We start from the raw sequence: 12,384 nt of genomic DNA, 5'->3' as shown, positions 1-12,384 counted from the left end.
TGCAATCTACGGACTAAGAAAAATACATGACATTACCTAGGGATGAAGGAGGGATGGAAGAAAGGAAGATTTATCGAACAGATTACGGCATACATGAATAAACAGAGGGCCAAAATATTTCCTCCAATATTTTATTACCATATTTCCTCAAATAGTGGCCGGGGCCTTTATTTACCACAACTGCAGAGGGTACCAGGCCTTTACTTGGACAGGAATATATTAAATAAAGGCCTTTATTTCTAATTCCCTCTGTCTGATAAGTATATTTTCTCATATTTTAGTATGAAGCCTCCTTGTTTTCTGATCTGCTTCTGTTTGATCTGTGAATTTTTTGTCACTGAATTATCTGTAATCCACTTACTCCGACATGCAGAACAATAATTCTAGCGTTTGAGTTCCACCCAGAATGTTTTGGCAATGCACCACTCAGCTGTAGCATGCGGGAAGCATGCTCATGGATGTATGCTCGCCAGCTTAGCGAAGTTACCCTGGTTACCTTGGTTACCCATGCTCATGTAGTGTTGCTGCTGTCATTATTATTAAAACATGCACTGTTATCCCATATTTAAACAATATTGCTTCTCCTCCGTCCCCCTCCCCTCTCTGTGATGATCGGCTATGCAGGGCGATGCATGTACTCGTAGAACTTGAGTTACATCCAGGTAACCATTATTTATGTTTAACTGGCATACACGTTACATAACAGGCACCAGGAGTTCACCCTTTTCCTTTTTTTGGAGTTCATCTACCCTTGTTTTTTCCCCAGCCTGTTTTTGGGGCCTTTATTTGTTCGTGTTGACCATGCTTCCGGCCATTATTGGAGACCCAACTTTTAACTGATCACTGTCTTTTACAGACGTCACTAAATTCAATTGACACACTTACAAATAATTTCACCCCTCCCTCCAACCCTTTACTGCCGTTGTGGCATTGCTGCAGCAATCACAGCAATTGAAATGTCTGTATTTGAAGAAATACAGCATGTATGGTTAGTTGCACACTCATGTCAGTCATTCTTTCAAGCATAAATCTCATTTTGCCTCACCCTGAGCTTTGGTGGAGGGAGGAAGAGGGTTAAGGCAGACAGAGAATTTGAAAAGAAAACGACCAAAGGAAAAGTGAGTGCACATGGGAGTGAGACTGTAAAACAGACAGGGAAAAAGTGGCAGTGAAATTGAGATAGCGAAGGATCTAGATGACATGAGACAGACAGCCGTTGGCTAAAAGCAGCACAGAGGCCGTATGGAGATGCAAATAGACCTGACACTACACAGCTGCCAATCCATCTGAGATGTCCTCCCGTCTCGATATATATGACAGACAATCTATAATTACTACTTACTGCATCTACAGGAGCGATTATGAATTAGTCGATAAGGCTCTACAGCACTGATGACAGTCAGGTTTTAACTTCTCAAATGCCACTTTTTGTTATGTGTTATTTAGGGATGGAAATTGAGAACCAGTTCCAGTTGAGAACTGGTTCCAAATCGTCTGTTCCATCGGAATCATATGCGTCTGAGCTTATCAATTCCCTTTAGTGATGCTGGCATGTTTGTACAAAACAATGATGTCTAACTCATAAGTCTATGCTGCAGGAAACAAGGAGGAGTCATGGTGGAAGGGCAGAGACAGCAAATGAAACACACTCAAAATAACAGAGAAGACCTGGTGCTGACCTGTGAGTGGGCAAGGCTACAGGGACAGTCGCTGTTCTGTCGGTCTATTGCTGGAGCTAACTAACTAACGGACAGCGGACTGTCAACTGTTATTAACCGGGGCTAATGGGCTAGCTGACAGGCCACTGGCTCACCACACTGGGCACGCAGTACAGGACAGGAATACTGAGAGAACTTGGGGGTGATCACCAAAAAATCCTTTCTCTGGGTAGAATCACTTGCTCCAGCGTGCTGCAGCATGCATGCCTTTTTTCTACTCTGTTTCTACACTTTGTTCAGATCAAAATTTATCAGGAATCAGTAAAGGAGACGATAAAGAATCGGACTGGAAAACAGAATCAATAATGGCATTGGTAATTAACAAAATCTTATCAATTCCCATCCCTAGTGTTATTACAGTGCCAACATGAAGTGTACAGGTACCACATATGTAGCAATATGAAATCACTGATGCATATTTTTCATTGATGGGTTACAGGTCGCTGAACAATTTATTAAATGGCTGCATTTATACAATGCTTTTATCCAGAGTTCTTCACATTTTGCCTGTCATTCACCCATTCACACATAGGCCTGACCATCAGGAGCAAATTCGGGTTCAGTGTCTTGCCTAAGGACACTTTGATATGTATACAGCAAGCCACCAACCACGTTATTAGTTGGACACAACCTCTTTCTCAACTTGACTTTATAAGTCAAGAGTTTGGTTACGTAGCACAACAAGCTAGTGAAGCTTTGTAAATGGAACAGCATTTAAGCATGTGTGCTGTGGCGGGTTACTATTTTATCGCTATTTTTACTCTTTGGAGCCATTTCTAAGCAAGCTATGGTAACCACTGTTTTCAGGTACAAAGGAACATGTCACTCGGTACAGTGGTGTGGCTCACTGACATGTTTTTAATAGTTTTTGGATAATAACGGAGCTCTACGACACAGAGGAATATGATATACTGGATCAGGCTTTGGATACATGCACAATATGTATAGGATTAGTTCATTGTTGAAAATAAGAAATTACTGACAATAAAAAAAATATGGAAAATCGCCAAATCCTTTATGCACTGAATCAGAAATACCCCTGAAAATTAAGTCCTCTGCAACACAACACCAGCATCAGTAAAAATGGACAGTGATGCACTGGATTACTCTTTGGTGAGTCCCTATGGAGGATACATTTTTCACTAGAATGCTGCTCACTGTTTTGTTTACCTCAGACCCTGGGTCATGTCATCATTCTGAATTTGGTATTTTTAGCAAACACAGCATGAACACATATCCCTGTAAATAAAACAGCACATGGCTACAACTGAGAGGAATTAGGGCCCAGTTGGAAGTCATTTGAGCCACTAAGGCTAGCTTTACTAGTCTAGTGTTCCTTTTGGTAAATTTACTGTGAGTGTACATGTTGCATTCTTACCATAAAATGAGTGGGGAGGTTTGAGGCACCATTGTCATATTTTAGTGCACCACTGCACATTTCAAAGACTGCTAATGCAATCTAAATGTCAGACAACTTTGTATGGAGCAGTCCCGAGATTGAAAAGTTGGGAATGTTGTGGATGGCTTGAAGCAGGTATGTAATTGGTAGGTAACATGACGAGTGAGCGGGAGTCAGTGCTTTATGCACACACAGACAATTGAGGCAGAGGATCTTATCTGAAACCCTTGATTGAAGTTGATACGGTTCAGCAACACTTCACAACTGTACGGAGCCCATGCTACAAAACAGCTTTCAACTGTTCGTCAAGTTGCAAACTGTTGAAAGTCTGAACATTAACGTCACCTTATATGATGGACATCTTTATTCTATTTTCTATTTCTGATATGGGAAGCTGTGTTGATGTCACACTGCTGTCTGAGACTTTTAGTGCTCTTTCCTCTGTGACATAGAGATATCAAAGGTAGTGTTAGAGTTGAGACCTCCTGCTGTTACATATCTGAGACACAGTGAGTCGTTCTGACACGGTCAAATGTGTCATTTGTTTTATTTTTCTGGGTAGAAACCAGAAAACCTGCAACATGAGATCTTCCAACTCGAGGAAAACAAAAATGTGAATATAATCTCCAATTCTCATGGCAAATGTAAGCATTTCTGTGTGTATGTGTTTGTGCCAAACTGACTATGAAAGAGCTGGGACAGAGATTATACCTCTTATGAATCACTGTCATCAGTAAGTTGCACCAACTTTCTCTGTCTCATACTTCATACTCCACTTTTGCCCAATGAATCATCAGGCTCAGGGTGAATAATTCATGTGAGGGGCGGTTTGATGTGTGTCCTAGTTAACATTTGCTTTGCTGACACCTGCTGGTGCATCCATAACAAAAGCAATTAGATGCCTGCTCTTCCAAGGAAACTCTGCCACTCTTTCATCTCCAATCAAATACATTTGCTGTGTACTCGCTCCATCTCTCTGCTCCTCTCCCAGAGTTTCAAGACCGTAACTTCCCACTAACAGATTCCCCCCATGCACTGCTGCCTTTTGTTGTTATCTGATTAGCTGGAGCGAGAGACCAACCAGGATTCATTTCACTGCTGTCTATCCTAATTTCATTCCAGGCTGTTTCCCAAACAGCTTGCAATCTTAAGCTTCTCCTCACACGTCTTCTGCTAACAACATAGAAGCATGTTAGTTGAATTTGTGGAGGAGAATACTGTATCTGTACCCTCAACTTGTGCTCTGTGTTGAGCATGCAGCTACAACTGGCAGTACACTTTCATTTAACTTCATAATACCAGTGCTACCAAGCCTTTGTCTTTGATGAATGTGGCTGACATTCACTTTAAAAGACAGCTGAGGAGCACAGAGTTAGTTAGGATCTTGCCTGTTGTTTGTTTTTATGCTGTTTTTTTCCACCTTTTTCAGCTATAAAAATATGAGTCTGTGACATGAGGAATTTATCAATCAAGTATAGGGCTGGGCTATATGGCAAAAACATTTATCACGATAATTCCTTTCATATCAGTCAACAGGATATTTATCACAATACAAATTAAGTCACTGTTGAGCTCAAAGATTCCCAGAAATTTGCAGGTTTTAGATTCAGACTCCTTAAAAATGACCTGATCTGATAACAGAAAATCAATTTAAATAAACAAATTATGCTACAATTAACACATTTTCATTTTTTCCCGTTGAATCACTGTATTCTGCAGAAAGAAATGTTTGCAGTCGGGGAGTATATATCTTTATATCTATTGAAAACCATATCTTTTGCCATATGAAGAAGCAGCAGCAAATGTGATGTATCTATTAATGCTGAAAAAAAGCAGATGGACATGTTATTGTTTGTTGCAGAAATGTTTAAGTGCCTTGCTGCTTGTTGCAGTGGATGAGTCTAATTGCTGTAAGTGCTTCCCCACTGCATGCTTTAATAGATAGTAATGCTTCAGGTAATTAACATTTTTTGCAGTATATCCCATCTCAGTATATCACAGGTTTTTGGCAGCGTTAACAGTATATCACCAATTTGTTTCTTCCTGATGAGTCAGATTCATTTGAGACTCTCTCACCCACTTTATGACCAAATGATGCTTTAAGTAGCCAAAATTTTAACACACTACTTACATCTCGTTACCTAATTTTGTTTGGAATTGCAAGGTTTGTGAACCACGCAGCTGAGATCGGGACTTCTGGACTGCTGTGTACAGTTGCTGAGGCTAAACTAGCTGCTGGATGGTAAATCCCTCCAAACAGTAGACTGGCTGCTTGTTAAACCACAATGTTTTGTTTTCTTTTTCTACATGTGTTAAATACAAAAGATGCAATGTGTGAGCCCCTCTGATGGAGCTGGGTTGAGAAATAAAAGTAAAGTAACAAGTATTATTACACATTACTTTTGCTGCTTAATTACTTTTTCAATGAGTAATGTGTAATAAGTAAGTTATTACAGTTTTCAAATAACTTCCCTTATAACACTGTTTCAGACCTTCCTTCCATCCTCAGGATGACTGTTAGTAAAGTCCGCTGATGGTGGCGAGAACAGCCTGTGCATAATTTGATTTGTCATTTCAAATATGTAAATAATATAAAGTTGACATCTTAGACAGTCATGATAATCTCCTGTTCCAAAGCAATGCCGCTCTGAAAGAGTTAAGCCACTGTGACGCCGCTAATAAAAAACTGTCAAGATCTGAAACCTCTGAGAAGCCCATGAAGAGCATCTCGACTTCCTAAATCAAATTGATGATAAGATCACTGAGCTTTAGTTTGGTCCCTGTAGGGCAATAAACACAGCTTATTTTCTCTGCATAATTGGCCCAGAAACAATTCTTACAATCCCCATCTGACCCCAGACAAACCCCATGGCTGGAAATTAGCTCTTGTGGGTTGTAGGAGTAAGTCGCAAGGCCTTTTAAAGAGTCTTTTTTGAGCTCTAATAATTTGGCCCAATAGGGAGGCCTCCATCTGGATAGAGTGGTATGCCTCACACTGAGCCTAGGCCTATGAGGCTTTAGGGAGATAACTCAGAATTATTATTAATAAAGCTCTCTGGATTAAACCATGGATTGTATGAGAGTGAGTATGTGTTTGTGTCACTGAGCTCTCATCTATACCATAATGTATTCTTGTTCATTGACCTTTGGTGGAATTTACATGAATGTGGAAACAGAAAATCCAATTGTCTGAAATAGAAACACAACATAAGTTGAAGAGAGGGAAAACAACACAACCGTCATCAACCGAACAGCAGTATGCCTTGTATTTCACGTTGATTCGTCTGTGGGATTCAGATGAGTCGGAGCACACGTTGAGTGGGCTTGATGGCTCAATCAGTGCAAGTTAATTACAGTCTCAGCTGGGAAGAGGCGCATACAGAGAATATCACCTCAGTGCAGATAGTGAAGCACAGTTTTAGGGTCTCCTGAAGGGCACATTATGCGAGCTGAGAGAAGGAGTGGGAACAAAACTATATGGCAGTGATGGGGTGTTGAAGAAAGCAGCAGGCACAAACAAAGCTCCTCATTAGCTATTTGCAACTGCGGGGCATAACTGGCAAGTCTCACAAAGTGAAAAACAGAATCAAAGGCGCATAAAATGGGGAACATCAATAAACAGGCCCTCTATGTGACCAATGAAGAAGTAATTAAATTGTGTTGACAAAGTCTGCGTGGTCAAAGAGACGACTGAGAAGCAGGCGAAGTCACTTTTATCTGTATGGTGTCAGTTAAGACAAGCGCAGAAAAAAATGGTTAATTAGTTCCTCCTCGGCTGTGCCATTGCTCTGCACATTTTTTTAAAAAGTTCTTTGATTCTCCTCTCATATTTGCGCTCTCACTTTTATTTGTGGCTCAAAGGAGCAGGAACCCCCTCATGTGAACAAATAAAAAGGTTGAAACAAACAATACACAAAGGGTTAGATCAGCCGTATGAAAATACTGCATGAAAGCTCAAAAGGCAGGTGCCATTTAGACTCCTTTTGAGTACTGCTATGACAGGAAATTACCACCAAGTTAACTTCACAGTATAAAGTTTTTACAAATCTAGAGTTAATTGGCTGTAACTGTTCGACACACAGAAGTACAATGTGTTTCTCCTGCCACTTTTCACTGAGAACAAGCCCCAGTTTGATTTTTGGATGGGCTTCAAAAAAATCTGGCATTCATATGAGGTTCATGATATTCAATAAAGACAACATTGGCTCGAATGAATGCTAGTATCAGCATGCACCCCCTTGACAAATAACATATTTTGGTGATTTTTTTTTTTAACTGAAAAGATTCAAATACAGTCTCTCTAGGATGTGGAAAAAATATTTCCAGCAAACATTAATGCATAGTTACTTTTTATGTCATAAATTGAACAAAAATTTAAAAAAAAGATAAGAACTTCATTGTGGCATGTGCAAAAGTTTGGGCACCCTAAGAGTTCCAAAGTTTCAGATTCTTTTTACAAAGTCTCAGACTTTAATCAGCTCATTAGACCTCAGGCATGTCAACAATCATTATAAGGAAATGTCAGCTGGTGCCAATTTCAAAGCTTCAAAAATACTCTGAGTCTTCAAACCTTGTGAACATTCAGCAGCTGTGTAAGACTCTGAAAATGAAAGTTATTGATACCCACAGTGCAGGAGAAGGCTACAAGAAGATAGCAAAGCGTTGTCAGCTTGTAGTTCAAGATGAGAGGTTAAGATGAGACGGAGGTCAAGAGGACACCTGGAAGACCATGAAAAGTCTCGGAGAGAACTGCTCGTATGCTGGTCAGAGAGGAAAATTTGACTGCATAAAAACCTGCAGGAAGATTTAGCAGACTCAGGAGTTGTGGTGCATTGTTCTACTGTGCAACGATGCTCGCACAAAAAGAAGAAGAAGAAAACCTTACCTGCGTCCTCATCATAAAATCCAATGTCAGAAGTATGCAAAGGAACATCTACAGAAGCCTGATGCGTTTTTGAAACAAGTGCTGTGGACTGATGAAGTTAAAATAGAAGTCTTTGTCCACAATCAGCAAAGGTTTGTTTGGAGAAAAAAAGGAGCAGTATTTCATGAAAAGAACACCTTGCCAACTGTTAAGCATGGGGGTGGATCTATCATGCCTTGGGGTTGCGTTGCAACAAGTGGTGAAGGAAACATTGCATGGAAGAAGGGAACAATGGATTCCACTAAATACCAGCAAACTCTAGACGCAAAGATAACACCATCTGTAAAAAAGAGGGTGGCTTCTACAACAGGATAACGATCCTAAACATACCTCAAAATCCACTACGGACTACCTCAAGAGACACAAGCTGAAGGTTTTGAAATAGCCCTCACAGTCCCCTGACTTAAACATAATTGAAAATATGTGGGTAGATCTTAAAGGTGCAATATGTAAGAATCAGAAATTCCTTTTCATTAATGACACCATTAATTAATTAATTAATTAAGTGAGCTGCAGTCAGCATCCTGTTGCACGTGCATGTGCAAGTGAACAGCGGCGCTAACATGCTTTGCTGTAATGTTAACTCACCTGTCCAATAGGAAGAAAGCCAGCTTGGGGTCGGACTTTATGTCACTCCATTTCTAAGCTAATGTTAGCTAGTGTTGCACCCTGTTGGTGCTGTAGGTGTACGGGAGAGAGGCAAGGCACATCCAGGCACAAATGTCACATCCTTTGGATTTTCCCAGCAAAACCATCCCAAGACCTTGACATAGAAATCAGTCCACAGGCTGTTAAAGGCAACCAAGAAAGTCAGGGAAGGTCTCATTTTAGTATTTCTTCACATTCTGTTGATAATTTTTAGTTGACTTTTGAATGTTTTAAACTTAAATTCTTACATAATTCTTATAAATTGCTACTTTCAAAAAGCTGTTCATGCACGATGGCCCACGAATATTACAGAACTAGAGGCCTTTTGCAAGGAAGAATGGGAGAAAATTCAAAGAATTGATAGAGTTGGATACAAAAAGTGTTTGCAAGCTGTGATTTCTGCCAGAGGGGGTGTAACTAATTACTGACTATGTAGGGTGCCCAAACTTTTGCACAATACAATGATGCTTTTATTTTTTTATTTTTGTTCAATTTATTATATAAAAAGTAACTACACATTGTTTGCTGAAAATTTAGTTTTTTTCCATATCCTAGAGAGACTGTGTTTACATCTTTTCAATTAAAAAAACTCCAAAACATGTTATTATGGGTGCCCAAACTTTAGCATACAACTGTAGAAATTAACAAGAGAGCACCAGATGGTCCCACAATTTGATTAAGAGCCTGTCAAAGCTCCCCTCTGCTTATGATATAAAAAGGATTTTGTTCAGCAGTATTGGCACCAATATTTTCTTGTTTATTTATTTTTAAGCATAATGTTCAAAAGCAGAAGAACAATGTTTTATCTCCTAGAATTTTCCTCCAAATATTTAAGTGAAATTCACCTAATACTAAAAGCAAACGTTTTTAGACTACAATTATTGACTATTATTATTATTATTCTTAATTGTATCAATTGAACAAATTGAAATGGTTGCACATTTCTGTGGCAACCAGATGTTGTTATGACATGCTTTAATGTGCATTTTCTTAAGCATGAAAGCAAAGTACTTGGATAAAAGAGCAATAAAGGAGCATTCAGAAATACATTGGCCATGAACCAGTCTCTGTACTGAATGGAACAAAAAATATTCCAAAACATCACCAGGGTCTGGCATTACGTAATAACCATACAAAAGAACACCCTCCTGCACTGCATTGTGTTTTTTTTTCTATAACAAAATGCATACAGCTTGAAAATCCCTGTTGGCTCACCAAGCCTGAAGAACAGCATCTGAGTGCTTTGACAGAGCCCCGCTCAGGCCTTTTGGGAGAGCTCTGCTGCTTTAAGTCCTCGATCATAGAGAGGATTTCACCACCATCAATGCACTCTGAATCAGCAGCTGGGCCTGCTACTATGTCAAGACGACACCACTCAAAGCACTGCAGGGCACAACATGAGCAACACACAGTATTGATCTTTTTGCCACATACTGAGAGAAAAAGTAGTTCAACCAGACTTGGAGCTGTAAACTGCCTCCAAAGTGCACCTCCCCCTCTGCTCAGACTCTTATCAGATGTCCTTGAGTGAAAACAGGAATTTTGAGAAAAACAAACTTTGCTCAATTACTGAGAGTTTGAAATTAGACGACTAAGAATTTCAAGGGGTTAATGAAAAGTCGAACAGTGTGACCTGCTAATTACAGATGTTTAACTAAGATAATGCAGCGTTATTAAGCCCACTGCTCAGTCGTGTGTGAGCGGTTTCTGTCACATTGGATTTTCTTCATCATTTTTGAAGCAATTATGCTTAGAAATCCAAGAGAAATGATCTACAGTTATTGACACAGAGACAGAAACTGAGGGTGTTAGTATGTATGAATGATAGTGTGTATACCACTCCGCTATATGTCATGCAGGGTCTCATTTGAACTCGCTGTATGGGACACGTTTCCCTGCTTCCATGGAGCTACTGACTCATGCTGGGGTTTGACTAACCAGGGGGACTGGGTGTGAGCTCTGCAATTGGTTGGCATCAGCAAGGCCGTTCTGGGCTCATTAAATCCCCAGATGGCGAGGGCACAGGAGCAGCAGAGTGAATAGTATTATTACCCAGCAGGGTGAGCCATGGACCAAATGGTGTCCTGGTCTGGCTCAGGACCACCAAACCACATTGAATTGCTTCTAGCTGTGAGCTCATCTGCTAAATGTTTTTTCTCACTGGATTAAGTATTTACTGCTGTGAGGAGACAAAAAACACAATTTTTGCATTGACAATGATAAAACTTGACAACTACTATTACATAGCCACCGTTAACATGTAAACACCTATTGCATTACTGCTCATTACGGCTCAAGAGTGGGTTTGAGGTCATAGACAGGATATAAAGATGGATCTAATGAGGTGTAATGTCACCCATTAGTTTGCATTAGAGCTAGCTTGAAGCCCGGAGTTGCTGCTTATGGTTGGCATCTTTTCCGTTTGGAGCCAGGACTTTCCATTTGTTGCCTTTCACACACCGGACACACGCCCTGCCACCTTGGACCCAAGCTAACGCTAGCTTACTGGGACCATCGTGCAGCGCTCACTTGGGCTAACTTTAGCTACTTTGGCTAAATTGTGCTGACATTGCAGGTATCATAAGTCTCTATACATTAAACTTACGGAAATATTGCAACAACAGTCTGACTCAGTGCAAGTCCTGGAGCCGTGAAGAGCAGCAGGTGAGTGAAATGTCACAGCTGTCAATCATCACCCACACAGCAGACAACAAAGCTACTTTAAGTCTTCAAATTTTATTAACAGAGCAATAGTTTAAAAAATGACCACCAACACACTTTAGAAGGTCAGAGTTCAGTGATTGAAACCAGTGACTTGTTAAAAAAAGATTGATTTATAGAACATAGCAAGGTTGTGGCTGTGACTGTTGATAATTCTGGCAATATGGATGTTGCCATCAAGAGGCTACACATCCTAAAAATAGGATGCTTCGCACACACATTAAATCTGGCAATGCAGAAAATCTACCAAATTCCACTGATAAATGGGCGCCCCGAATCAGGAAAAGGAAAAGCAGCAGCTCCTTGGTAAGAAGCCAGCTCAGCCCATTAAAGTATTATTTTGAAAATCCCAAATTTCAAAATAATTTCAAGGTTTCAAGACCGGATGGAACTCGCTGTGTCTAGAGAGATTCATGGAGCAGTATCCAGCGATCCAAGCAGCAGCCTGGGACCCTTGACTGCGAAAGGCAATGACTAAGGACAACCTGAACTGTCTGAGGGATGAGGACTTCCATAAGACTGAGGAGTTTGTCCAGCTCATGAGAATCCTCTACACAACCACACTGTGTCTGTCATTTGTAGGAATAACACTACACTTGAAATTAATATTATGCACTTGTAAAATTAAAGGGGCACCACCTCCATCGATTAATTAATTAATTAGGAAGAAAAATAATTACATTAAATTAATCAGTCTTATATCTGAAAGTCATGAACTCTGAATATAGCGACCTCCATCTCTGATATAAAGGAACAGACAAATACAATGACTTGGCTATAAATCAAGATATTTATTTAACTACCAAGGAATAGGGATGAATGGGACACCAAGCAAGTATACATATATATACATATATACAACTAAAATGGATGAATGAATGAATAAATTAAATTAACAAGTTATTGCAGACGGAAGGACTGAATTAATGAATGAATGTTATCAAAAACGAGTCAAAAACGCAATGAGGGGCCAA

The 12,384-nt window shown here is 40.0% G+C and overlaps 1 long non-coding RNA gene across 5 annotated transcripts in view; it reads left to right on the top strand.

Moving 5' to 3' along the window:
* LOC137191076 (uncharacterized) overlaps positions 1 to 12,384 on the top strand; it is a 127,024-nt gene that overhangs the window by 56,602 nt on the left and 58,038 nt on the right. The window contains exon 3 of one of the 5 annotated variants that reach the window (XR_010930345.1): positions 11,791 to 12,321. The exons of the other annotated variants lie outside the window; for them this stretch is intronic. This is a non-coding gene — a long non-coding RNA (uncharacterized lncRNA). Of the gene's footprint in view, positions 1 to 11,790; positions 12,322 to 12,384 lie in introns of those variants that run through there. 5 annotated transcript variants of the gene reach the window in all.

Source organism: Thunnus thynnus, chromosome 10, assembly GCF_963924715.1.
Source record: "Thunnus thynnus chromosome 10, fThuThy2.1, whole genome shotgun sequence".
In the NCBI taxonomy this organism is placed as follows: domain Eukaryota; kingdom Metazoa; phylum Chordata; class Actinopteri; order Scombriformes; family Scombridae; genus Thunnus; species Thunnus thynnus.
Note: the sequence above shows the minus strand (reverse complement) of the source record. Positions and strands in the feature narration are given on the sequence as shown.